This window comes from Schistocerca nitens, chromosome 4, assembly GCF_023898315.1.
Source record: "Schistocerca nitens isolate TAMUIC-IGC-003100 chromosome 4, iqSchNite1.1, whole genome shotgun sequence".
Lineage (NCBI taxonomy): Eukaryota > Metazoa > Arthropoda > Insecta > Orthoptera > Acrididae > Schistocerca > Schistocerca nitens.
The window spans coordinates 326400882-326406881 of NC_064617.1; positions in this window are offsets into that span (position 1 = coordinate 326400882).

Below are 6000 nucleotides of genomic sequence, written 5' to 3' on the forward strand. Positions count from 1 at the left end.
GGACCTGCTGGCTGCATGAGAAATCTGAAGGGTGTCAGAAGTATTGCCTGTTCCGCCAGCGTGTAGACGTTTGTGAATGCATGTCTCTCTACAGGGACATTTCCAAATTGCTCAACAAAGGTGCTGGTGGCATCAAGGATCTGCTGAATTGAGGGGGTTCTAAGAGGGGCCCTTTGTCTTATATAAGTATGTGTCAACACCGCGCTCCCCAGTGACCATGCCACAGGAAGGCGCAAAACAGAAGGCTTCAAAAAGCATAAACAACTATTGTTGCTTCGGATCACATTCAAAATTCGTCGAATGGTTTTCAATGGTCCATGGTCCATAGTGGCTTCGCCCTGTATATCAGAGCAAAATTGTGGTTACTTTCCACTCCTCAGAGGCACTCCCACTAAGGGGTCATATAATGTTCAGTGGAGATGATTTCATTGACGCCATCTATTCCATTTACTGAGGTCTTTTTGTGTCGATTGTGAGCGGCGGTGTGGCTGAAATGTTTACCTCGGCCAACCATAAGAAAACAGCATGAATTCAATGCTCGGCGTCGCGTTCCGACCTCCATTTCAGAGGCAACAAAAGAAGGCGTGAGATGTGGATGCTGCAGGGTGTGACGTGACAAATCCGTGGTGGAGTTGGCCAGAATGATGGTGCAATTTGAATCCAATGCAACATCATTAGCCTAGAATGAGATTTTCACTCTGCAGCGGAGTGTGCGCTGATATGAAACTTCCTGGCAGATTAAAACTGTGTGCCGGACCGAGACTCCAACTTGGGACCTTTGCCTTTCGCGGGCAAGTGCTCTGCCATCTGAGCTACCCAAGCACGACTCACCCCCCGTCCTCACAGCTTTACTTCCACCAGTATCACGTCTCCTACCTTCCAAACTTCACAGAAGCTCTCCTGCGAACCTTGCAAAACTAGCACTCCTTGAAGAAAGGAGAGCTTTTGTGATGTTTGGAAGATAGGAGACGAGATACTGGCGGAAGTAAAACTGTCAGAACGGGGCATGAGTCGTGCTTGGGTAGCTCAGATGGCAGAGCACTTGCCCGCGAAAGGCAAAGGTCCTGAGTTCGAGTCTCGGTCCGGCACACAGTTTTAATCTGCCAGGGAGTGTCGTCATTAGCCTAACTTAAATTTTACATGAACTTCTAAGCTCTGGCCTTTTTTTTCCACAAGCGTCGACACTGGCCATGGACCCTATCCGACATATTTATGTCGGTTTGGGAAAAGGGCAACCCCCGAGTGTGACTGTGGCGCGGCAGAGGGTACTCCCGACCATGTGGTTTTCGAGTGCCCTCTCTTCAATGAAGTCGCGACAACACTCCGAGACAGACTTCCAAATAACGACACATACCAACTACTCAGACAAGAATACACTTTTCACACTTTGAATGCATTGGCAGATGGGGTATCACGGAAAGTGTTAGCAGAATACCTGAGGGACCAAGAATAGGTATCAACTCGTAGATCAAACCGATTGAGACCAGATCGCGTTCCCATATCGCCTGTGCGTGGACTGGCCGACTTCCATCATAGTTGGAAACGGCCACGTACAGGACTGGGGGGGGGGGGGGGGGGTCAACACCACCGATTACGACAAAGCAGCAGATACGACGTAGGTTTAGTTTTGTAGGACTTAGATTAGGACATTAATTTAGTAAACGTTTACAAACCTTGGCCAGCTCAGTGCCAGGGGCATGCTCCTCGGGTTTAGCTCGTGGAGCCTGGCTATCCTAAGTAGGTTTGTACTCTACTGGCACACTTGTGACGCTGCAGGTAATAGCCATTTTAAATTAGTTAAGTATCAAGTAAGTTAGATCAAACTGCCCATTGTTGTAGAAAACTAAAACTAACACACTGTAGTAGTTAAACTGTAGCTCACTAACGTAACTGCAATAGTAAAAGCTGTATTGTAATCCAATTTATGTATCATTTTATGACCCACTAATCATCTTAGGAGGTGGGTTAACATGTGTAATTAGTATTGTTATTGAAATAAAGAATTGAAAAAAAAAGCGTCGACAGCGTGTTATTTGAATTTTCGCCGAGCCCCAGTGTGACGACTCAGGGCGTCAAGCTGTTACATCATTTCAGTGAAAGATTTGTAGGCACTTTCGACTCGGAATTCGAATTTCTCCTTTTCAGTGGGACAAAATGATGGGGTTTCATTGTGTTGTGAACTGTGTTTCTTTTTTCTGCCGCCAGTCACGCTATAAGGTGATCTTCAGCAAATCCTCTTGGATTGCAGCTACACATTGTTTCTCTGTGCCAAGTAGTGTTTTCCCCTGGGAGTTAAATCCATTATTTTCCAAGGTAACTGTGTTTGTACATCCGAGCGACGTGATCTGTCCACATGAAACGTCTTTTCTCATCACGTCTACATTATTTTCTACATCCCGCACATAACTGTGATGCATCTTCCATTCCCCAGTGATCTCATCCTGTACTAGACCACAGATCTTTCTTAAGTATTTCCGCTCGAAAACGAGATTATTTAACTGAAGACACTAAAAGTTTCGCAACCATATGGCCCTACGGGTTGTATCACTCTTTGGTACAGCAGGAGCTCGAAATCCCTTGAGGGTCTGTACAATTTAAAAAGTTATGTGATTGGTTTGTGGCTTATATGTTCACTTTGATTTCTGCTTCACACTATGCGTCTTATGTAAAGATTATGCCCAGATAGTTAAAGTTATGAACTCTTTTGAAGGATCGGGTTCCGACTGCTAGAAGCCAGACTGGGTCTCTTGAATAGGGACGAATCCTGCTCATGATTCATTCAGAAGGGAAGATTCGCAACAAATACAAGGTATATCGATTACAATATGCACAGCCTATTGTGTGACAGGCTCTCAATTCCATGAAAAAGCTCTTATCTGGTACCTGTCCAGAATATTTGGAATCATATCGCAAATGAACAGACGAATGTTTTCTGCACGAATGTAAGCGGTATTTTCGACGAAAAATTGCCGTTCAGTGACTTGTCCCGCAAGCGCCGCAGGTGAGTGGGTGTTCTGCTATGCAGTTGTAATTACCGCGTCACGACCGATATAGCGCTCAATCTGCACACTAATTAGCACAGGCGCCCCAGGCTGGAGTGAGCCGTGGGGCACAAGCACGGACCACAGCCCGCTGAAGTCTGCACAGCTCTCCGCCACCAAAATTCTCTTCCGCCAGCTTTTAGTAGACGTAGGCGCCACAGGAACGCTTGCTTCTGGTACAAGGTGCTTCAGAAGGAATAGTTAACCATGTGTTAGACCAGCAGTCTGATGAGCGGCGGGCTCACAACCTTTACGTAATTCTTAGATCTGATAATTAAGACTGTTTACACTTTTATTTGAGGCAGTTTCAGTTTAGAATTAGCGGTAGTAGACGATGTACAACAAGCCAGGAGATCAACGATCAAGTATCGAGCCTGCAATCCACCGTTTACTGATTTTCTTGCAGTAACAGATGAAGCGACTGGGTATATCAGAGTTTTGGACGTTAATTTGTTAATTTGTAAGTAAGTTTAGTACATAATATGTACAACTCCATGTGAATGTTAAAAAACAGTCTGGAAAGCTTGTAAGTGTGAGGCAGGTCGCGCTTAGGGTGAAAAATAACGTTTGAGAAAAAAATTATATAAGCTGCGCCTTTTCCGAGTCAATTAGCAAATTAAAAAAACAATTAGTGTCAGTTGTTCTCGTAGCGATGATAGCTCTCGAGACTACTCAGCCTTTGGCTCGGGTTCGATCTCTTCTATCGTCCCACGTCCAATTTTTCTATCGCTCTCTTCTTCAATTTTAGGAAACCAAACGAAGAACACGTTTGGCGACACCGTCTCTGTCAGTCCGTTTGAATTTGCTCGCATAATGACCCCACTGGCTAACTTCAATGCTAATTAACTCGGAAAGGGCGCAACGTATAGAATTATTTTCTTAACAATTATTTCTCAACACAACCTGCACTGCAACACACAAAGTTTTCAGAGTGTTTCCGTCCACAACATATAGGTTGGCTGGTTGATTTGGGGGAGGGAACCAAACAGCAAGGTCATCGGTACCGTCAGATTAGGGAAGGAAGTCGGTAGTGCCCCGCCTAAGGAAACATCGTGGCATTTGTCTGAAGCAGTTTAGGGAAATCACGGAAAACCTAAATCAGGATCAACATAGCATAGCGTCCATATACATATAGACGCTATTCTGTGTTGAGATATACTCCTGGAAATTGAAATAAGAACACCGTGAATTCATTGTCCCAGGAAGGGGAAACTTTATTGACACATTCCTGGGGTCAGATACATCACATGATCACACTGACAGAACCACAGGCACATAGACACAGGCAACAGAGCATGCACAATGTCGGCACTAGTACAGTGTATATCCACCTTTCGCAGCAATGCAGGCTGCTATTCTCCCATGGAGACGATCGTAGAGATGCTGGATGTAGTCCTGTGGATCGGCTTGCCATGCCATTTCCACCTGGCGCCTCAGTTGGACCAGCGTTCGTGCTGGACGTGCAGACCGCGTGAGACGACGCTTCATCCAGTCCCAAACATGCTCAATGGGGGACAGATCCGGAGATCTTGCTGGCCAGGGTAGTTGACTTACACCTTCTAGAGCACGTTGGGTGGCACGGGATACATGCGGACGTGCATTGTCCTGTTGGACCAGCAAGTTCCCTTGCCGGTCTAGGAATGGTAGAACGATGGGTTCGATGACGGTTTGGATGTACCGTGCACTATTCAGTGTCCCCTCGACGATCACCAGTAGTGTACGGCCAGTGTAGGAGATCGCTCCCCACACCATGATGCCGGGTGTTGGCCCTGTGTGCCTCGGTCGTATGCAGTCCTGATTGTGGCGCTCACCTGCACGGCGCCAAACACGCATACGACCATCATTGGCACCAAGGCAGAAGCGACTCTCATCGCTGAAGACGACACGTCTCCATTCGTCCCTCCATTCACGCCTGTCGCGACACCACTGGAGGCGGGCTGCACGATGTTGGGGCGTGAGCGGAAGACGGCCTAACGATGTGCGGGACCGTAGCCCAGCTTCATGGAGACGGTTGCGAATGGTCCTCGCCGATACCCCAGGAGCAACAGTGTCCCTAATTTGCTGGGAAGTGGCGGTGCGGTCCCCTACGGCACTGCGTAGGATCCTACGGTCTTGGCGTGCATCCGTGCGTCGCTGCAGTCCGGTCCCAGGTCGACGGGCACGTGCACCTTCCGCCGACCACTGGCGACAACATCGATGTACTCTGGAGACCTCACGCCCCACGTGTTGAGCAATTCGGCGGTACGTCCACCCGGCCTCCCGCATGCCCACTATACGCCCTCGCTCAAAGTCCGTCAACTGCACATATGGTTCACGTCCACGCTGTCGCGGCATGCTACCAGTGTTAAAGACTGCGATGGAGCTCCGTATGCCACGGCAAACTGGCTGACACTGACGGCGGCGGTGCACAAATGCTGCGCAGCTAGCGCCATTCGACACCGGTGTGTCAGACCCACCATACTTGCTCCGGACACTGCGAGAGGGCTGTACAAGCAATGATCACACGCACGGCACAGCGGACACACCAGGACCCGCGGTGTTGGCCGTCGAATGGCGCTAGCTGCGCAGCATTTGTGCACCGCCGCCGTCAGTGTCAGCCAGTTTGCCGTGGCATACGGAGCTCCATCGCAGTCTTTAACACTGGTAGCATGCCGCGACAGCGTGGACGTGAACCGTATGTGCAGTTGACGGACTTTGAGCGAGGGCGTATAGTGGGCATGCGGGAGGCCGGGTGGACGTACCGCCGAATTGCTCAACACGTGGGGCGTGAGGTCTCCACAGTACATCGATGTTGTCGCCAGTGGTCGGCGGAAGGTGCACGTGCCCGTCGACCTGGGACCGGACCGCAGCGACGCACGGATGCACGCCAAGACCGTAGGATCCTACGCAGTGCCGTAGGGGACCGCACCGCCACTTCCCAGCAAATTAGGGACACTGTTGCTCCTGGGGTATCGGCGAA